Consider the following 22813-nt stretch of genomic DNA (forward strand, 5'->3'; position numbering starts at 1 on the left):
GGATTCGAACTCATGAGCCCTGACTCCAAAGCCCATGCTCTTTCCACTGAGCCACGCTGCTTCTCTGGGCCTCAGTTCACCTCATTGGTAAAATGGAGACTAAGACTGTGAGCCCCATGTGGGGCAGTGACAGCGTCCAACGTATCTACCCCAGCGCTTAGAAGAGTGCGTGGCATATGTTAAGCGCTTAACAGATACCATTCAAAAAATGACTAGTACTGACTGAGCACCTATTGTGAGCAGAAGAGTACCATGCACTTGGGAGAGTATACTTGAATTTGTAGACTTGGAATAATAATAATAATGGCATTTAAGTGCTTACTATGTGCAAAGCACTGTTCTAAGTGTTGGGGAGGATACAAGGTGATCAGGTTGTCCCACGTGGGGCTCACAGTTTTCATCTTCATTTTACAGATGAGAGCACTGAGGCCCAGAGAAGTGAAGTGCCTTGCCCAAAGTCACACAGCTGACAAGTGGTGGAACCGGGATTTGAGCCCATGACCTCTGACTCCCAAGCCCAGGCTCTTTCCACTGAGCCACGCTGCTTCTCTAATAATTGTTAGAATTATTAGAAGGCCCTATACTAATGATAATTGTGGTATTTGTTAAGCGCTTACTATGTGCCAGGCACTGTACTTAGCACTGGGTAGGACACAACAAGCAAATCGAGTGGGACACAGTCCCTGTCCCAAGTGGGATCACAGTCTCAATCCCCATTTTCCAGATGAGGGAACTGAGGCCCAGAGAGGTCAAGTGACTTAGACAAGTGGCGGAGTTGGGATTGGAACCCTTGGCCTGCTGACGCCCAGGCTTTCTCCACTCCGCGTTGCTGGAAGCTCCCTGTGGGCCGGGATCGTGTCTGCCAATTCTTATCGTATTGTCCTTTCCCAAGTACAGTGTCCAGCACCCAGGAAGCACACGAGAAATACCACCGAACGATGCTCCCTCTCCTCAAAGCGGGGAGAGGTGGAGGATGGGACTTTGGATGGAGGGAGCAGGAGTGCCCATTTCCTCCCTCAGTGGACTCAAGCCCCAGGCCCCAGGCATCTGTTTAGCGGGCTTCCCAGGTGAGCTTTCCGTTTTAATTAGGGTCACGAGGCACAGCCCGCCTGCTGCCTGCCACAAATTCCTGGAATGTTCACAGCCCCCTTCCCAGCGGAAACCACAGAGGAATCTGGGGGAGCTACACTTCACTCCGAAGTTCACGTTGGAGAGTGGGGGTGCCAGCTAGTCTGTAAACACACAGGTCGCGCGGTCACGGTGCTGATTCCCTGCTCTCTGTAACCTTCCCCCAGTGGGAACCGAGGCTTCCGAAGGCCCTATTTACTGAGCACCCCTGGAATCTGTGGCACCGCGAGAAAGGGCATCCCTCGGGAGGCTTAGCTCCTGCTGCACACAGTTGTTGGTATTGCCGCGAAGGTGGAGGAGAAAATGGTTGGGGATGTCATCCATTTTTTACGTAGCTGCTCCTCAGTAAGAAAAAGTCACTATCCGAGGGACCGAGGCTGACCGAAGACCAGCACCTGAGAGGAGAAAAGGGCCCAGATAAGGGAGAACCTTCTCAAATTGTATGGTTCCACTCATCAGTTTATTGGAAGTCATTTAAACTAATCCCTTTAACTTGAAATTCAGTGCAGGGAATTCGTCCTGTGCGGGATTGGAGTGTTTCCCATTTCAGGTATTCGATGGGTATTTAATAATTCTTCCAGGCACCTCGGAAGAAGAGTTAACAGAATTTAACGGGGGGGAAATGGAGGCGTCGAGGCAAAGGGATCGAGTGTCTTACCTGAGCTGAAAGAGAATCCCGGATTGGAGGTTCATTCTTGCTCTGTAATGGTGCCGCTTTCTGGTCCAGGAGCCACCGGCGGCTTAATAGACCAAAATATTAATAAGGTTCCTTCTTTCCAAATGACCAGAAGTACCTGTGCGGTGCTGAGAGGCAGGCAGGGGGGTCTTCCGTATTGTCAGCTGTGTGACTAGGGCAAGTGACTTAACTTCTCTGTGCCTCTGTTTCCTCATCTGTAAAATGGGGATTAAGACTGTAAGCCCCACATGGGACAACCTGATCACCTGGTATCCTTCCCAGTGCTTAGAACAGTGCTTTGCATTCATTCAATAGTATTTATTGAGCGCTTACTATGTGCAGAGCACTGTACTAAACGCTTGGAATGTACAATTTGGCACATAGTAAGCGCTTAACAAATGCCAACATTATTATCAAGCACAACAAACTACGGGAGGGAGAAGACTGCTGTACAGGCTCCAGTCAGTCTGGCCCACTGGCTGGATTTTTTTTTTTAAGCACTTATGTGCCGGTCACTGTGCTGAGCGCTGGGGGTAGATACAAGCTAATCTGGTTGGACACAGTCCCTGTCTCACATGGGACGGGGGCTCACAGTCTCAATCCCCATTTTCCAGATGAGGTCCCTGGGGCACAGAAAAGTGAAGTGACCTGTCCGAGGCCACACAGCAGACAAGCAGCAGAGCCGGGATTAGAACCCAGGTCTTTCTGACTCCCAGGCCCAGGCTCTAGCCGCTAGGCCACGCTGCTTCTCCAGGGTTGAGAAGCAGCGGGAGCCGGATGGGGTTGAGGAAGGGTCTGAGCCGGGTTCAGATTATCCGCCCGACTTCCCAGAAAGAAATGACTTACGGGTTTTATTTAGAGGGGAAGAAGCAGGAGCCCAAAACAGCGGGGAGGATATGAAAGAAGCAAGATTGCCGGCACCTGCCACAGTATGTTCTAGGACATGCTGTTCTGTCCCGGAAGCGCTAGACCCTGTTTAAGATGGGAGAGGGAAAGGTTTTAATAATTGTGGTATTTTTAAAAATGCTTACTGTGGGCTGAGAACTGGACTAAGCGCCTGGGGGAGGGACAAAATAATCAGATTATTTTAATAGTAATAATGATATTTGTTGAACGCCGACTGTGTGCCAGGGACAGGACTAACCCCTGGAGGAGAAAGAACATATTCAGATTGTTTTAATCTTAATACTGGTATTTATTTGAACACTTTCTTATGGACTCAGTGCCGGGAGAGATGCAACACAGATTGGTTTAATGATAATGATACTTGTTAAACACCATGTGCCAAACATTGATCTGGGGTAGATACAAGTTAATCGGGTTGGATACAGTCCCCGTCCCACATGATGATAATTGTGGTATTTGTTAAGTGCTTACTATGTGCCAAGCACTGTATTAAGCACCAGGGTAGATACGAGCAAACCGGATTGGACACAGTTCCTGTCCCATGTGGGGCTTTCAGTGCCATTCCCCATTTGACAGATGAGGGAACTGAGGCACAGAGAAGTGAAGTGACTTGCTCAGGGTCTCCCAGCATGGGGCTTGTTGTCTAAATTGGAGGGAGTAAGATTTAATCCTCATTTTACAGATGAGGTAACTGAGGCTCAGAGAAATAAAGTGACTTGCCGAAGGTCACAGAGCAGAGAAGCGGCAGAGCCGGGATAAGAACCCAGGTCCTCTGACTCCCAGGCCTGGGCTCTTTCAACTAGGCCATGCCGCTTCTCAATCTGAATAATGGTATTTGTTGAATACTTTCTTTGTGCCAAGCACTGGACTAAGCATGGGAGGCGATGCAAGATAAATTAGATGGTTTTAATCTTCCACGATTTATTGAACGCTTACTATGTGCCAAGCCCTGGATGAAATGCTGAAGAAGTTACAAGATAGTTGGATTCAATCCCTGTCCCACGTGGGGTTCCCAGTCTAAGGGGAAGGATGAACAGGTATTTAATCCTGATTTTAGAGATGAGGAAATGGTGGCACCAAAGTGATTTGCCCAAGGTCACACAGTAGGCATGTGGTGGAGTTGGAATGGGAACCCAGGTCCTCAGACTCCCAGGCCTGTGCTCTATCCACTAGGCCACACCGCTTTGTGTCACTCTGTAGTGGCTCAGTGTTTGGAGGGGGCTGTAAATGCCGCCCTTCCCATAAATTCCCTGGTTAACTTCGAATCTCTGCGGGTCACATTCCTCCACAACTGCCACTTCGGTCCTTCTTCACCCCCTAAACCCCACCCCCACGATGGCCCTTGTAGTAAATAAAATGTTTTTTCTTAAGTGCTTACTCTGTGCCAGGCACTGTACTAAGCTCGGGTGGGAAAAAGCAAATCACGTTAGACGCAGTCCCTGTCCTGCGTTAATCCTCATTTTACAGATGAGGTAATTGAGGCTCAGAGAAGTGAAGTGACTTGCCCAAGGCCACACAGCAGACAAGTCACAGCAGATCTGGGATTAGAACTCATGACCTTGACTCCCAGGCCCGGGCTCTGTATCCCACCTACCCTAGAATTTAAGCCCTAACTCTTGGATTCAGCCCCTTTGTCCTTTTTCCTCCTGTCTGTAAATCACTTCAGTGTCTGCCTCTCCCAGGATCTCCCAGGATCATCAGCTCCTTGAGGGAAGGGATTATGTCCCCTAACTCTGTGGTCCTCTCCCAAACGTTCAGTACAGTGCTCTGCAACACAGTAAAGTGCCCAAAGATATGCTGTTGATTGACTGATGCGCCTCTTTCTACTCGACAGGCATTTGAAGGGCCCTGCTGCAGGCTAATTTTGACAAGTTTAGGGGTCCTAAGCGGGCCAGGCTCTCAATTCTCCAGTTCCCACTGAGCACAACTAACCATACCTCTCTCTCGTCTCACCCACATCTGACCCCTCGCTCGTGTCACCGGGCTCGGGGCTCCTTCTGTCCCCAAATCGGACAGGCTTCCTGTCATATTATGTCCCCTGCCATATTCCAGATCCTTTACTCATTTTTTTTAAAACTATTTGAAAGTAAAGTATTTTATGTGCCAGACACCGTACTAAACGCCAGAATAGATACAAGATAGTCCAGTCGGACAGAGTCCTTGTCCCACAAAGGGCTCAGAGTCTTCACCCCCCTTTTCCAGATGAGGTAACAGAGGCCCAGAGAGGTGAAGTAATTTGCCCAAGGTCATACAGAGATAGGTGGCAGAGGCGGAATTAAAACCCAGGCCCTCCGACTCCCAGGCCTGTGCTCTTTCCACTAGGCCATGCTGCTGCTCCAATATCCTGAAAGCCGACCTCTTCCAGCATTCCTTCCCCGGGTCATTCCCAATATCTCAACTTAAATAAAGCCATGTGCCATCTCTAGCCTTTATGTACTTATGCTCATCCTCGGCAGACGGATTTAAATTTGTCCAATTCTTTCGTGTCGGTCTCCCTCACTCAAGTGTAAGCTCCCTATGGGCAGGAAATATGTCCCTTGCTTGTTAGGTACTCCTCTAGACTCTAAGTGCATTTTTTAAAAAAAATGATATTTGTTAAGCGCTTATCTTGTCCCGAATACTGTACTAAGTGCTAGGGTAAATACAAGCCGATCAGAATGGACACAGTGCATGTCCCAAATGGGGCTCACTTGGCTTATTCCCCATTTTCCAAATGAGGTAACTGAGGCCCAGAGAAGTGAAGTGATTTGCCTAAGATCACACAGCAGACAAGTGGCAGGGCCAGAATTAGAACCCAGGTTCTCTGACTCCCAGATCCGTGTTGTTTCCATTAGGCCATGCTATTTCCCTGCAGGAAAAGCTAGGAGAAGGAGTGTGGCCTAGTGGAAAGAGCATGGGCTTAGGAGTCAGAGGACCTGTGTTCTAATTCTGGCTCTACCAGTTGCATGCTGTGTGACCTTGGGCAAGTCACTTAACTTTGCGCCAGAGGTTTCCTGTTCACCCTCCTATTTTGGCCCCGTAGCACTTATGTAACAATGATGGTATTTTGTTAAGCGCTTACTATGTGTCAGACACTGTACTAAGCACTGGGGTGGATACAAGCAAATCAAGTTGGACACAGTCCATGTCCTAAATGGGGCTCACAGTCTCAATCCCCATTTTACAGATGAGGTAACTGAAGCCCAGAGAAGTGAAGTGACTTGCCCAAGATCACACAGCAGACAAGTGGTGGAGCCGAGATTAGACTCATGACTCTCTGACTCCCAGGCCCGTGTTCTATCCACTACGCCATGCTGCTTCTCTAGTTCATTTATTTGTATTAATGTCTTTCTCCCCATCTAGTCTGTAAGCCCGTAGTGAGCAGGGAACGTTCTACCAACTCTGATATATTGTACTCTCCCGAGTGCTTAGAAGAGTGCTCTGCACTCAGTAAATACAACTGATTGGTACTTAGACTGTGAGCCCCATGTGGGATAGGGACTGGGTCCAACCTAATTAATTTGCCCAACCCCGGTGCTTAGAATGGTATTTGACGCGTAGTAAATGCTTAGCAAATACCATAAAAAAAACCCAAGGAAAAAAAAAACCCTTACAGATCATTCCAGTTACCAGTTTTCTTTCCTTTAGTTCGGTTTATTAATAATCGGTCGGGTTGCTCATAACTTTCCATGGAATCAGCTAGGAACTTTCCGATTTTTGAACAGGGCGGCCGGCGTTTCGGCGTTCCGGCGTTCAGTCCATCCACCGGGACGAGGGGACGATGTCGGCGTGAAAACCTTCGAGAACCTTGGTGTCTCAAATAAATGGGTGAAAAAAATAAACGCCAGGAAGAATCATTCATCTGTACTTCTTATACCTACATAAATGGCTTGGCCAGCAGCCAACTTTGTCCAGTTTCATGTAACTAATGTGGTATTGAATGGAATTAATTGTGCATAAGTAGTTTTAGAAATTAGTCATCTTAAGTAACTGGGGCGTTTGGGGGAAGAAATCAATTAATCAGTAGCAGGCACTGAGTGCCCACTGGGTGCAAAGTACTGTGCTAAATCCTGGGGAGACTACAGTAGAATTAGTGGCCATGATCCCTACCCCGGAGGAGCTTTCTAGACGGGCAGACAGATCCTTAAATTGGAGCTAGGAGGAAGTTACAGAGTATATGAGGTAGGTTGTTTCGGTGGTTGAGATTGGTTCTGGGTTTAGGTGTAAGAAGACCTTCATTCATCTTTTAAATGTCTTTTTTATGGTAATTGTTAAGCACTGACTCTGTACCGGACGCCGTTCTAAACGCTGGGGTAGATAGAAGCAAATCAGGTCGGACCCAATGCGTGTCCCACACGGGGCTCACGGGCTTAATCTCCATCCTATAGATGGGGTAAATGAGGCACAGAGAAGTCAAGTGACTTGCCCAAGGTCTTACGTCAGAGAAGCAGCGTGGCTCAGTGGAAAGAGCCCGGACTTGGGAGTCGGTGGTCATGGGTTCGAATGCCGGCTCTGCCACTTGTCAGCTGTGTGACTGTGGGCAAGTCACTTCACTTCTCTGGGCCTCAGTTACCTCATCTGTAAAATGGGGATTAACTGTGAGCCTCATGTGGGACAACCTGATTGCCCTGTATCTACCCCAGCGCTTAGAACAGTGCTCTGCACATAGTAAGCACTTAACAAATACCAACATCATTATTATTATTCTTATGTCCAAATTTGGAATTCTTTGATTTATATTAATGCCTGCCCCCCTCCAGGCTGTTAGCTCGCTGGGGCCAGGGACCGTGTCTACCAACTTTGTTATATTGTACTCTCCCAAATGCTCAAAACAGTGCTCCGCACATGGTAAGCACTCAGTAAATGCAATTGATTTGGTGGATCGACTCTACTGAGCCCCGGCAGGTCCCCCACAGCGACCCACGGATCAATCCCTGTCCCCTTTGCCTAGCCAACGTAAGTTGCCAGTTCTGGTTCCAAATCATTTCCTAAAAGTGGAACACTCCCCAACCTCCCTCCCCTGTTCATCAAAAGTATAGTAGAATCTGGGGCCCCACTGGGCACCAAGAACTTTAGTGAGGCTACTCGGTTGGAATAACATCGGAAGAGGAGAGTTCTTCCGCAGCCAGTGCGGTTCTAGGGTTGATACCGGCTCTCTTTCCGTGCTTCCAAGATGACCTTTTCCCCCATGGCCACAAAGGGCTCAGCGAAAAGTGGTATGAGAGTGAAAATTGACTCAATTCAATATGAGGCTTAAGGTGGTCTCAAAAATCAATTCAGAGAAACAGCGTAGCCTAGTAGATAGAATCAGAATCAGAAGGACCTAGGTTCTAATGCCGGCTCCATCATTTGTCCGCTGTGTGACCTTGAGCAAGTTACTTCACTTCTCTGTGTCTCACTTACCTCGCAGATTAAGACCGTGAGCCCCATGTGGGACGTGGACCGTGTCCGACCCTATTACCTCTTATCTACCCCAGCACTTAGAACAGTGTCTGACTCATAGTGAGTGCTTAACAGATGCCATTTTTTTTTTAATTGATTTCCTGGTAAGGACTTACCGTCTTGGTCGTAGGAATGAAAAGCAGCTCAAAGGTTTAAGAGTCCAGTGGATCAAAAGGAACACCTGAGAAACCAGCAGATCCAAAGGGGGTTCTTCTAGTACTCTAGGCACATTCCTCGGGAGAGGCCGTTGTTCGATAGATTAACTGTGCATTACTTATAAAAGAAATTTGCAGGGCACTTATTCAGAAAAAGATAGTAATAATGTTGGTATTTGTTAAGCGCGTACTATGTGCAGAGCACTGTTCTAACCCCTGAGGTAGATACAGGGGATTCAGGTTGTCCCACGTGAGGCTCACAGTCTTCATCCCCATTTTACAGATGAGGTCACTGAGGCCCAGAGAAGTAAAGTGACTTGCCCACAGTCACACAGCTGACAAGTGGCAGAGCCGGGATTCGAAACCATGACCTCTGACTCCCAAGCCTGTGCTCTTTCCACTGAGCCACGCTGCTTCTCGTCTTCCACCTAAGGAGGTGAAACTGTGAGGGCCTAGGCGGCCTGGCTCACGCAGGAGGGGGTTGCGTTGCGTGAGGGCGGCTTATAGGAGATCCTGATGTGCTTCGTTCAGTCAGTCGATTGTATTTATTGAGCGCCTACTGTACTGAGTGCTTGGGACTCATTCCCTGCCCTTGACAAGCTTACAGTCTAGATGGGGAAAGAGACAAAAATATAAGTAAATAAATTATGAATATATACAGAGTGCCGTGGGGCCGAGGGAGGGGTGAATAAAGGGAGTAAATCGGGGTGACGCAGAAGGGAATGGAGGAAGAGGAAATGAGGGCTTAGTCAGGGAAGGTCTCTTGGAGAAGATGTGCTTTTAATAAGGCTTCGAAGGTGGGGAGAGCGATTGTCTGTGTACAAATGAATATGTATTCATTTGTTAAGGTAACCATAACACTCCATTTCTGAAATGTTTTTATGCTCATTGCAAATCATTTTCCATTAGTGCCAGATGAATACTCAAAGAAGATTTTCTTTCCCACTGTTTCATATTTCACCGGGCCTGCGGATCCACCAATTTAAAACCGCACACGAACAACGATCGCTTAAAGCGCCTCGTAAGTCAAACTGTAGTCACAGACTTGCCTGGGTATCAGTCAGTAATCCACGAAAACGTCAGGAACTGTGAGACAGACCAAAGCATAAGAATTTACGGTTTAGGTTTTGCGTTCGCTTTGGAGGGATTCGTTTTGGAGGAAGCTGGTCTGTGGACAAGTCCCCTCTCCGGAACGATCCGGGAATAACGATTGCTCAGCTTCGGATGAGGATGGCTGGGAGGGGCCGATTTCCAAATGGCAGGAGGGGACCCGCCTGCATGGTCCGGGCCAAATGGGTTGGACGGGCTCGCACGGCAAAGAGGGATCTCTAGGTAGGAACAGAGCGTTCCCTTTGCCGAATCTCAGTGCAGAACATCTAGCGGCAGCTCTGAAATGGCGGCTTTCGAGACCACCTGCTCATGGAGATTAAAAGGCGCCGGTTACGATTCCTAAAGCTCGGCTCGCATTTTATTGCCTCAGAGACCAGGCATCTGGAGAATGTAGCAATATTTCCGTCTTCACATTCCCCGGCGAAGCTACACATTAGCGAATGACAGGCCCGTAAAGGGCCCCCCACTCCCCCCCACCCCTTTCTGCTGTGAAAAGCTTCTTAGATCCATCCATATTTTCCCCATAAAACAAAGGATGTTTTCCGTCCCTTCGGGGAGCTTTCATTTACAGGTGACGTTTCTATTTTTCTGTCATGTTATAAACATAAATCGATCTCGTAATCATCTTGAAAGGTTTTAGCGTTCGGATTAGTCAACGGTGTATTTTTAAAAATCCACTTGGATAAGTGAATGGAATATTAGCGTGGCCTTCCCCCCCTCCTCTTTTCCCCCAAGAAACATATTATCAGAATGCACACTGGCAGCTGTTTTCTAGCTGTATGTTTGGACACACGATAAAAATGTTTAGGCGTTTTAAACTGAGATCTTTCATTCATACATATATATATATATATATGTATATATGTGTATATACATATATATATATATCCTTTCAAAATGAGAAAGTAGAAATTTTCCTTTTTCCTAAGATACCCAAATAACTGAAACCTAACAGATTAATTTTCAAGAGTAACTTTTTAGATTACTGAAAATATATATACATGTAAAAACTGGAAACAGTGGGAGTGTTTCAGCATTCTTTTTTTCATATGAAGACGAGCCTTCAAATTGGAAGTGCAACTGTGACTTGAATTATTGGACCCAGCATGAAAAAAATCACAAAGAATTTCTTCAGAGTCATTTGTGGGGGTCTTGATTGTTTTCTTATTTATGGTGGAGCCACCCCAAATGTTGCGCTCTAAACTGTAAACTCCTGGTAGGCAGGGATCGTGTCTACTAACTCTGTTGTGTTGTACTCCCCCAAGCGCTTAGTACAGTGCTGCTGTGCACACATTAAGAACTTAATAGCATTGACTAAATGAGGATAAGCAGCGTGGCCTAGTGTATCGAGCGAGCCCAGGCCTGGGAGGCAGAAGGACCTGGGTTCTAATCCCAGCTTTGCCACTTTCATTCATTCAATAGTATTTATTGAATGCTTACTATGTGCAGAGCACTTTACTGAACGCTTGGAATGTACAATTCAGCAACAAGTAGAAACCATCCTTGCCCAATGATGGGTTCACAGTCTAATCACTTGTCTGCTCTGTGACCTTGGGCAAGTCAATTCACTTCTCTGTGCCTCAGTTACCTCATCTGTAAAATGAAGACTGTAAGCCCCCTGTGGGACGTGGACTGCGTCCAACCTGATGTAACTCATACCTACCCCAGCGCTTAGCACGGTGGCTGGCGCACAGAAAATGCGTAACACCATTAAAAAAAAAAAAGGAACATTAGGTTGTTGGTGATCCTTATGTTCCTCTTACTGTGTGTTTTGTCCTCTCCTACTCACTGGACCTTATTCCGGTCCGTCCCGCCACCAGCCTCTTGCTCTCATCCTCTCTCCTGTTCCGATATCTCTCCCTCTCTGTCACATCCGGCAGAACTCCCCTCTCCCCATCTTCCAAGTCCTTCTGAAATCACATGTCCTCCAGGAAGCCCCCCCCCCCCCATGATTAATTTCTCATCTTCTCCCCCGCCACCCAACTGCTGTTTCCACACCACCTAAACTCTTTTGTTCTCAGACCCCAACGTCCTCGGGTCCATATCCATATTATTTTCTTTTATTCTTTTTGAGGGCCTGAACATAAGCTCCTCAAGTATAGTGATCATATCTTGGAACAGTGCTAGGCACATAGTAAGCGCTTAAGACATATCAGTATTATTAATTCAGTGTGTCTATTGTTGTAGCATATTTTCTCAAGTGCCTAGTACAATGCTCTGGTACACAGAGGGCACTCAAATTCTATTGATTGATTGATTGGATAAAATTTAACCAATAAGCCTAGTTGTTGAATATTAGGCATTTATAAAATGGGTCGACTCTATCCAGGTCTAGGCAGGGTCTGTCGGAACGAACTGTAGCTTCTGAAAGATGTTGTTTCATCAAGGATGAGTCTTCAGATGGTCGGATTCCCCAGCAAGCTACTCCAGCATCTGTTTGTTTTAGAATCCAGCCCGGGAGCCCAAGAGGAAAAATAAGAAGAAGAACGACGACGACGATAATAACCGTGGCGTTTGGTAAGCACTTACTGCACGCCAGGTACCGTGCCAAGCCCCGGTGTGGATGCGGTCAGAGCGGACATGGCCTCTGTCCCACTTGGGTCTGATGGGGAGGAAGAACAGGGATTGAATCCCGTTTTATAAATCAGAGTAGCAGTGTGGTCCAGCGGATAGAACGAGGGCCTGGAACCTGGGTTCTAATCCCAGCGCTGTCACGTTTCCGCTGTGTGACCTTGGGCAAGTCACTTTACTTCACTTTCAGCTTCAGTCGCCTCATCTGTAAAATGGGGATTAGGACCGTGAGCCCCGTGAGGGACGGGAACTGTTTCCTACCTGATCAGCTTGAGTCTACCCCAGTGCTTAGTAGATTGCTTGGCAATAATAAGCACCTGACAAATGCCATTTAAAAAAACAAAAAGGCAACTGAAGCCCAGAGTATTCAAGTGACTCGCCCAAGGTCACACGGCAAGCACACAGGAACCGGGATTAGAGTCCCGCCTCCTGACCCCCGTCCCCGTCCCCTTTCCGCTCGGCCGTGCCACTTGTCTGGCTGGGGGGTGCTTTGCCTGGAGGAGATTAAGTCGGCCCTGCCCCAAGACAGAAAGATGAACAGGGATCTTTCACAAAACTTAATGGCATCTATTATGAAACCTCAAAAAAGGCCAGGGGTGTTCGTAATGGACGTTGCTTCTGGTCAATGTCTCCTACGTTTCTCGGCACGGAAGGCTTCTTTCCGTCTTTTCGCTGTCCCGTGTTCACACTCGCCCGGTGATCCTCTAGGTTTCCTTCGGTGTCCCAGCAGGTGGAGACAGAGCACAGACATTAAGAGGTCGTGGGGAGGACCCGGATTTCGAATTTCGTTCATCTGGGCATCCGTTCTTTGCCTTCTTTGGACTGACTGCTCATTCGTTTTGGCTGCCTCCATGGGAAGAGTTGCGCCCCCAGAATAATAATAACGTTGGTTTTTGTTAAGCGCTTACTACGTGCAGAGCACTGTACTAAGCGCTGGGGTAGATACAGGGTAATCAGGTTGTCCCACGTGAGGCTCACAGTTAATCCCCATTTTACAGATGAGGTAACTGAGGCACAGGATGACTGGGAAGACTGCTGGTCTTGGTGCCGTAGAAGCTGGGAGAAATCTCGAAAGATAATTCGCCTCTAAACTGTAAGCTCATTGTGGGAAGGGACTGTGGCTGCCAACTCTATTTTACTTTGCTGTCCCGGGTGCCTAGTTCAGTGCTCTGCACACGGTAAGCGCTCAGTAAATACCGTTGAGCGAGGGAGTGAACTCGGCCAGTTCCTTCCCTCCAGTTGAGCCGTAGCACCCGTGACGCTCGACTTGTCTCTCATGGAACTCCTGGCCAAATCCAGCTCTGTTTTGCTTCCAAGATCGGAACAGATTGGGTTTATTGGATTCCCAGATGCTAATTTATTTTATTTCCTGGTGGGCATTCGCTGTGCCATTTATACAGTTAGGTAAATATATGGATTTCTTGCCAGCGGATTAAGTTTGCCAAAGAAGAAAGAGCCTGCCCTGAATAGTCTTCCATCGGTGACACAATGAGTTCTTTTTGAACATCGGGGCAGATTTTAATACTGTACACCTTGAGGCATTTGAGGGACTGTGGGCCATCTCTCCCCCCTTTCCCCTCCTTCCTCCTCACCCCCCTTATGAATGGATGAATCAGAGTATAAACTGCATAGCCCCATTGTGGAGGTTAAAATGTCGAAAGGCAAGGTGCCAGAAAATGTGTCCCAGCTGGGCTTTCCTGGACAAAATGTGCAGGCGGGCAGAAGATTCTCTGTCAAAGACGTTCTCGGTCACGGATGCGCTCCCTCGCTCACTCGCTATCAGCTGCGGCGCAGTATCTCCGAGAGCCAAGGGGGAAACGTCGCTCCGCATAGAAGGATCCTACTCTTTCCCATGTACCGCGGAAGAGGCTTGTGCCACATTCAATAAATACGATTGAACGAATGGATGAATTTCAGGCTTGACTCATCAGTGGCACCCTGCTCCGTGTCAGTCCGTGGGCAGGGGTAGGGGGTGTTTGTGCGTTTCTGTGCTCAAAAAATGACAAGACCAACCGAGCCCAGTTTTCCAGTTGATTATCTGGCTGAAGCCTCTTTCCAAAGGCAATTAGAGCAGTGTTGGTAAGTTATTTGGGTTGACACCAAAATTGACCTCTAAGCGGGAAGGGTAATGTTACAGTCCACCATCGTCCCCATATTTAAGACCTCCCAAAAGCCCCCCGCTTTGTCCAACATGCCCTCCCCAAATCATTCCCAGCCTCTCAAGTCATATTAAAAACATCGGCCATCTCTAGCGCTTATGTTTTTGCTTATCCTCAGCAGTCACTCAATCGATGGTATTTATCAAGCGCTCACTGTGTGCAGAAAACTGTACTAAACACCAGAGAGAGTCCGGTACAGCAGAATCAGTAGGTCCATTCCCTGCCCACAGAGAGCTTACGGTCTAGAGGGGGAGACGACCATTAATGTAAATAAACCAGTTACAGAGTTGCACATAGGTGCTGTGACTTTCAAGTGCTTAAAAGGGTGCACATCTAAGTACAGAGGTGACATGGCACTATAGACGTCTGATATATATGGGTTTATATTGCATGTGCAATTATTTCTCCTGAGTACTCTATAAATCAATCATCATTGGTATCCAATGAACGTTTATTCTATGTCTGTCTCCCCCATTGGAGTGTCAACCCCCGGAGGGCCAACAAGTGAATGTGTTACTACAGTTCCGAAACATTGACTTCTGCCTGTAGGAAGCGTGAAATGGTCCAAGTGGGCTCAAGCTAAGGTATGGATTGGACGAGAAATAAGAAAGTCAAAACCTCTTTGAATCTTGAGGGTAGTTTATCTGGGTCACTTCTTGTTTACTCTCTGATGTTCACTGAACTGTGAGGCAGCCCGCAAGGTTTCTGCTCACTGCTTACCCTCATTCGGTTTTTTTAGTCTCCGCACACGACTTAAACCTTATTACAAGTTTCCCCGTCTGCTTTAAACTTCTGAAGTGTCACTCTCTTCATTCCCTGGCTTACCGAGTGGAGATAGTCTGTAGGGGGGGAAAAGAATCCTTACTAAGTCAGTCTAGTCTAAACCACAAAGAGTGACAAGGATGCTTTTTCTGTCTTCTCATCCCCGGCTCCCTATTAGAGAACATTTCATTATAAAAAGTCAAGTAGAAATGGATTAATAAACTTCTCCCAGTGCAGTGGAAAAACCTTTCTAAACCATTCAACCCAAGAGGCTTGTATCCCAGCCAATTCCGACCCAGAAGCCCAGCGCTCTCATCTTGGCAAAGATTAAAATTGCCACTCTTCTCCCACCGATTGGTGACTCACAAAACTCTGGCGCTTGTTATCCAAACTTTCAAAGCACCACTTAGCAACAACAGCAATTTAGAACAAAGCCCAATTCTGACTTTAGAGGACAGTCTTGAAAGATTCCATTGAGAAGGAAATGTGTAACATCAACATTACACGCTGCCCTTTCCTGGAAAATGTTCAGTCTGAGAGAAGATGCTATTTTTGATTCGTTCCAAATGAACATTTATTCTCCAACCGGAGTTCATTTCGGGAGGAACTAGTGAACTAATACCTTGTTGGCTAAGCATTTGCTCATCCTAGCCCACTGTCAATTATCCGTGATGACGAGGGACGTGGAAAGCGTGAGTAAATGAAATCCGTAGCTCTTCCAAAATGCTCATTTCAGCCAGTAGTTTCGACCCTTTATCCCGATGCCCAACTTTTGACTAGCGTGGCCAACGAAGGTGCCAACTTTTCGTTTGGGGTGGGTGGAGCAGAGAGGGAGAGGGAAGAAAGAAGGGGAAGAGAGGAAGGACCTCGTCCTTGTCCTCCTCATCCTTGTCCTCTTCATCTTCCTCGTCCTCCTCATCGTCCTCATCTTCCTTGTCCTCATCGCTCTCCTCCTCTTCCTCCTCGTTCTCTTCCTTTTCCTTTCCTTTTCTTTTCTTCCTCCTCCTCCCCCTGGACCCCTGGCCCCAGAAGGACCAAGCTGAGCAGGGAGCAGCCCCCAGCGCAGGTAGACACCGCTACAAGCACCTCTATCGCTGTTCCGTCGGTGCTCATTTTGGCTGGCACATGTTTAGGGGATTAAAGGAGCTTCTCCCAACAGCGTGAGCCGGTGAGGAAATGGGCCTCAAAGGCGTCAGAAGAGATGGCTCGTGTGCCCGCCAGTGGCCCCTGACACCGCGGCTGCTGGACCCCGAGTTTTTCATCCTGCAGGGTTTCGTGGAAGAGGCGGGAGCACTGGGCCTACAGCCTTGGGAGTGCTCAGGGAGCACTTGCTGACCAGGAGATTTCCTCTTCATTCATAAAAAGCTGCCTCCTCCAGATGTGAACTTCTCTGGGACTGTTTGTTTTTATGTTTAAAAGAAAAACCCAACCTCTTTGATGGCCGCCATAATCCAGCCCAACAAATCCCCTTTGTGACAGAACAGAAAAACATTTGGCAGCGGCTAAAAGTAGCATTACCTATTCATATATTCAAAAGTCATCTATTTTGGAGCAGCCTGGATTTTTTGGCAGGGCTTTTTTTTTCTTTGCAACAGGAAAGGATTTCCATATTGTTTCTGAGGAAAATGAGTGTTGTTATCTGCAAAGTGATGCTTCTACAGAGCTATTTACAAACAGTTTGATTTTCTGTAAAAGTAATTATAGCCTAAAGCGTGTAGACCTTTATTTTCCCCTCTTTTACTACTGCCGCGGTTTTTTCTTTTCTTTTCACCAGGAAGGTAATTAGAGGGAAAACGTAGGGATAATGAAACCCACATCTTTTGTGGGCGTACTGGAGTTTGGGGGTCCGGGAGATAGTTGGGGGTGGTAACATCTGAGATAACCAGCCACATTCTGTCTTAAGCCACGAGAAGCAGAGTGGTCTAGAGGAAAGACCTCGGGCCTGGGAGTCGGAGGACCCGGGTTCTAATCCTGGCTCCTCCACTCTCCGGCTCTGTGACCTTGGGCAAGTCACTTATTTTCCCTGAGCCTGTTTCCTCATCGGTAAAATGAGGATTCGCTAATCGTTCTCTCTCCTCTTTCAATTATGAGCCCCATGTCGAGCAGGGAGTCTGACCTGATTATCTTATATCTATCCCAGTACTTAACATATATCACTGTCATTATTATGGTGGCTGTTGTTATCGTCATTACCATTATGCCATGAATTTACTTGGGGCTTCAGACTCTACTCTTTCGCCTGTGACCCCCCCAACACCTGGGCTTTTGAAAATTTTTAGCATCTAAAAATGCCTACTCTCTGGGGATCTGTTATGTTGTGTTTGTTTCCGCTAAGGAATTAAAGTGCCCGTGGATTTTTTTTATTTTTAGTTTTTGGCCTTCTGTCTACAGATGCAAGAGCATTCAATTCTTTTGCAAGCGAGGTTCTTTAGTGAGAATATTTGGCCAATGGAAATATTCTGGAAACAGAATAAATCCTGGGAGCACAACCCTGACCTCGGCTCTTGGATCAGTGATTTCCAAATATAGTCCCAGAGAGTGACGGGTGGGAAGCATTTCCTGGTATTCCCGGGATGGTCATGGAACATCTCAGTGCCAGGATGTACGCCATGTGGAGCACTAGGTTATCCTTTTCTTAGAAGAGATGTAGGGTAGAGGGGAGATCCGTGCCCGGGTTGGTTTGTCGGCTGTGTGACTGTGGGCAAGTCACTTAACTTCTCTGTGCCTCAGTTCCCTCATCTGTAAAATGGGGATTAAGACTGTGAGCCCCACGTGGGACAACCTGATTCCCCTATGTCTACCCCAGCGCTTAGAACAGTGCTCGGCACATAGTAAGCGCTTAACAAATACCGACGTTATTATTATTATTCTCTTAGCGTAGTCACCCTCTCCCTTTCCTGTCACCCACTGCCTGCCTGTTGCCCCAACTACATGGCAAGAGAAGGGATGCGCCAGTGGAGTTGAATGTTATTTAAGTGTATCTGTTTTGGCGTCATCTTCTAACGCTAGAGATAAAGCCAAAACGAAGAAGACAAGAAGACGGAAAGGTCTTCCCTTCCAGCTGGTCTGCCAGAACTGTTGCCTGCAGGCAAATGTGGCAAGCTCCTGGTGGGCAGAAAAGGTGCCTACCAACTCTGTTATGTTGTCCTCTCCCAAGTGCTTAGTACAGTGCTTTGCACACAATAAGTGCTCAGTCAGTATGACTGACTGATTGCTTAATTTAATTGACTGAACTGGGGGACCAAGCAGGCCAAATTCTGACCTTTTAGTGGAGCAAAGCCCAGCTGGGCCAAAGTCCCGCTCCCCCCCCTCAGCCCCCAAATCTGGACAAAAAAAGCTCTAGTGGAGGAGTCTTGGGGAAGAAAATTGAGACCCTTAGGAAACAGTGAAAATCTTGGGGTGGGGATATCTGAAGACTTGACTTCAAACCAGAGGTGGAAATGCGGCCCGCAGCCTGGCCTAGTGGATAGAGCACGGGCCTGGGAGTCAGAGAGACCTGGCTTCTAATCCCGGCTCTGCCACTCGTCTGCAGATTGACTTTTGGTAAGTCACCTCCCTTCTCTGTGCCTGTTACTTCATCTGTGAGCCCCTTAAGCCCAATGTGGAACAGGGACTGCGTCCAACATGTACCTTGTATCTGCCCCGGTGATTAGAACGACGGCTGGCACATTGTAAGCGCTTAGCAAATACCATAAAAAAAAAAAGCCCAACCAGAACGGTAATACAAGGTCGAAGGGACATTCTAGATGAGGCTGACTCCTGCCCCTGGGACCGTTGATGGCCAGAGAGACCCCCTGGGGGAACAGGCCGACAGCTGGCTTGCACTGCCCTAGAAGGGAGCTCCTGGCAAAGCAGAGGCGGCTGGGGAGGCCTCACTTCTCACTTCCAGAAAGTGGGGTTCTATGGCCTCCCCTTGGGAGCAAATCCCAAGTCCACCTACTGCCTAGCCCGGGCTCACTTCGGGCTAGCTCCACCTGGACCGACCTCACACATCATGACCCAGGGCTTGGGTTGGAAGTGGACAGGAAGAGTAGATGGCGTGGGAATAGTAGGTCAGGAATATAATTTTTCTGAAGATATAAAATTAGGTTTGCATATATATTTTCAAGATCATGAAATTGAAATCTGTTTCTATAGCAAACGCTTTGGAGGCTTAGTCCCTTTGCCTCAAGATCGAGCCCGTAACATTTGCCCCACTGTTTATTGGAATGGTGAGAGTTGAGGCTGGGCGGGGAGAGGTTGGGGCGAGGTTGGCTTGTGGTTTAAATCCCACTTGAAAAGGCTGAGTGAAGTCAGTTTATTTTCTTTTAGGTTGGAGTGGAAATCAGTGAGGTGGGTAGCAAGGACGGACGGCCTCTTCACCACCTTATACAAATTCACTCATGTTGAATGAAGAACAGACAGCCAAGCTACAGAAAAATTTGATTTCTCTCCTTTTTTAAAATGGTATCTGTTAAGCCCTCACTGTATGCCAGGCACTGTACTGAGCACTGGGGTAGATAGAAGATTAATCAGGTCGGACCCAGTCTCCGTCCCACATAGGCTTCACAGCCGTCCTCTTCCCCATTTTCCAGATGAGGGAACTGAGGCCCAGAGAAGTGAAGTGAGTTGCCCACAGTCCCTCAACAGACAAGTGGTGGAGCCGGGATTAGAACCCAGGCCCTCTGACTCCCGAGCCCATGCTCTATCACCTAGGCCATGCTGCTTCTCTCTTTTGGGGAACTGAGTGTTCAGGACAGGCTCAGTCAAATCAACCAATGAATGATTGAAACAGTATGTAACCCACACAAGACACCTCCCTCTCCAGGTGAGTCCTCGTGGCCTAGTGGGAAGAGCCCGGGCCCAAGAGTCAGGGGACCCGGGTTCTAATGTCGGCTCCTCCTCTTGCCCGCCATGTGACCGTGGGCAAATCACTTCTGCATGCTCAATTTCCTCATATGTCAAATGGGGATTCAGTTCTACTTCAGACTGTGGGCCCCTTGTGGGTCAGGGACTGTATCCTGCCTGATGATCTTGTATCTCCCCCCAGCGCTTAGCACAGTTCTTGGCACATAATAATGTTGGTATTTTTTAAGCGCTTACTATGTGCAGAGCACTGTTCTAAGCGCTGGGGTAGACACAGGGGAATCAGGTTGTCCCACGTGGGGCTCACAGTCTTAATCCCCATTTTACAGATGAGGTAACTGAGGCACAGAGAAGTTGTGACTTGCCCACAGTCACACAGCTGACAAGTGGCAGAGCCGGGATTCGAACCCATGACCTCTTACTCCAAAGCCCGTGCTCTTTCCACTGAGCCACGTTGCTTCTCCATAGTAAGCGCTGAGCAAATACCATAATATGAAGAAGAGGAAGAAGAATGCCGTAATAAATAGATTGGGACTCATCTTTAGGCCCCGTTGTCTAGGTTTCGAAAGATGATTATTTTTTTTCCTCCGAGGTTTCAGTGAACTAGTGTTTGTAAACGTGCCGGGAGGGTCGTATGTGCCGGCGACTTGACTGTGGCTCATCCTCGGGTCTCTGCTCGGTCCCCTCACCAGCCGGAGGACCGCCTTCCTGGCTCAGTTGCTCCCAGGAGCGAGTACTCTCACAAAGCCGCAGAGCACAGGAGGAGTTTTCACTCTCTTAAAATAACGTAGAGACCGTGGAAGGAGCTTCTGTGGACCCGGCTCAGGTCAATATCTTTCCAGGGGAAAATGTTCCCAAAAGGTTTCTAAGGGGGCGAGCCCAAGGGAGCGGAGCCGAGCTGGTGGGAGAGCGGCGGTTTCTGGGGAAGCCACGTCTCGTCCGTCCCACGAGCGGGCGCCTCCTTGCCCTCGGCCGGTGACCTGCCCCTTCTGCGGGGAGTTGGCCGTCTTCCCATCGAGCGGCCTCTCAGCTCACTTGGCCTCTGTGCTTGGGACAGGACGTGACGGGCGTGGAAGAGGACAAAACCGAGCGGAGAGACGGCTCCGATGGAATCTTTTTCTGGGGGGACGTCTCCAGGAGCTAGCGGAAGCCGTCTTCCCGTGGCTGTGGCCGTGGTCTTGGCCAGCGGGGCGGGGAGGGGCCAGCCGAAGTGTAGCAGTGGCTACTGTGCAAAGACCACTCGTGAGCTTGGAAATGAGATAAATTTGTCAAGGTAGAGAGGGATATTCCATCCTGAGCGGGAATGACGTACAGAGACGTCAGTCTTCGTATATCTTTAAATGCTCTCAACCTCCTGTAGCCCTTATGTGCCAGGGAGGCAGAGTCAGTTTGGCAGTCATGTTTATTGAGCACTTACTGTGTGCGGAGCACTGTACTAAGCATCTGGGAGAGTACACTATAAGAATGTAACAGTCACGTTCCCTGCCCACAACGAGCCTAGAGTCCAGAGGGGGAGCAGAGGACCTGGGTTCTAATCCTCCCTTGGCCACTTGCCTGCTGGATGACTTTGGGGGAGTCACCCCACTACTCTAGGTCTCAGTTTTCCTCATCTGTAAAATGGGGATTCGATACCTGTTCTCTCCCTACCCCCGTAGACTGTGAGCCCCGTGGTGGAACAGGGACTGTGTCTGATCTGATCATCTTGCATCTACTCTAGTGCTTAGTATAGTTCTTGGCATTTATATATACAATTATCATCCTGGAACTAGTCAGCCAATAATAAATTACATTTTCCAGTGTCTTCTGCTGGAAGAGTGCTGAGAGAAGACGAGAGAATTAGCAGCCACGATTCCCATCCTCGAGGAATTGATAATCTAGCAGGGGAAACAGATGTTAAAACAAATTCCAGACAGGAGGGAGGAGGAAAAGCAGATAGGTGATAACTATGAGTTTGTCCCCTAGACTGTAAGCTCATTGTGGACAGAAAATGTGTCTGTTTATTGTTGTACTCTCCCAAGTTCCACTAGGGCTCATAGTCTAAGCGGGAGGGAGAACAGGGATGTCATCGCCGTTGACAGAGGAGGAAGCTGAGTCACAGAGCAGTTAGCTGACGTGCCCATGACCACACAGCAGGCTAATGGTAGCTTGCTGATTTATGGTTCGCGGTAGGCCATCTTGGTGGGATTGCGACTGTGGGGTTAGATTGGAACAACAGTAACGTTCAGCGTCCACAGCTCCGAAACTACAGCGATACCTAGTCTTTTCTTCCTAGGATAATCAAAGGAAAAGGCTTATTGTAATGTAAGCAACATTTAGTCTTCAAAGTCAGTAAATAAGTGGGAAAGTATTTCTTTTGGGCATAGGTGGACTGTCCTTTGATTCTATACTTGGCTTCCCGTGATAGACACGTTCTTGGGCTGGTTATATTACTCCAGCTTCGGAATCGTAAAAACCGTTTTTGTTATGAAGTATTTTCAATTACTCGTAGTTGTTTGAAAATCCGAAGGCAGCCCGTGACGGGGTCGGGGTTTGCCTCAGCTTCTTCTCCGTGGCCTTGATAGAGAAAGTTGAAGAAAACCCAGCGTTGGGGAAAAAAACATTTTTCGCCTTTCGGTGCCCATGGTTTAATAGAGTTGCCCTTTAGTTTGGAATCACTGCGCACACCCTGAAGTTTGAAATTTCCAGGCTGCCATGTGGCTCGCTCTCTTTAGAAAGAAAAAATTGGTTTGGAATTAACCAGCTCATTAAGACTAAAGGCGCGTAATGGAAAATGTCACTAACTCGTACGTGGGCATCTCATGATTAGATCAGTGTGCCTCTGGGAGGGTGCACTCATCACACACACACATACACATACACACACAGAGAGCTTACACTGCCCCAGCTGGAGTCCTACGCCTTCTCACCATGAATTTATTTTTGCCCGCTACTCCCACCCCCAGATTTCCCTGAAGCCTTCGGAAGGAGGGGGAAAATAGCGATGTAGATTGATGAGTAATGGGAGGGGTTTTAAGCGTGTTTTCACCCCTCCCTTCAGCACATCTGGACATAGTTGCTCCCCCCCACACACACATGTGGGG

The 22813-nt window shown here is 48.0% G+C and overlaps 1 protein-coding gene across 1 annotated transcript in view; it reads left to right on the forward strand.

The window, feature by feature from the left end:
• Positions 1-830: 830 nt before the first annotated feature.
• Positions 831-22813, forward strand: part of MECP2 (methyl-CpG binding protein 2) — a 62063-nt gene continuing 40080 nt past the window's right edge. Inside the window, exon 1 of the mRNA XM_029067964.2 lies at positions 831-1067. The gene's annotated coding sequence lies outside the window, so the exon portion shown is untranslated. The remainder of the gene's footprint in view (positions 1068-22813) is intronic.

Source organism: Ornithorhynchus anatinus, chromosome 6 (assembly GCF_004115215.2).
Source record: "Ornithorhynchus anatinus isolate Pmale09 chromosome 6, mOrnAna1.pri.v4, whole genome shotgun sequence".
Lineage (NCBI taxonomy): Eukaryota > Metazoa > Chordata > Mammalia > Monotremata > Ornithorhynchidae > Ornithorhynchus > Ornithorhynchus anatinus.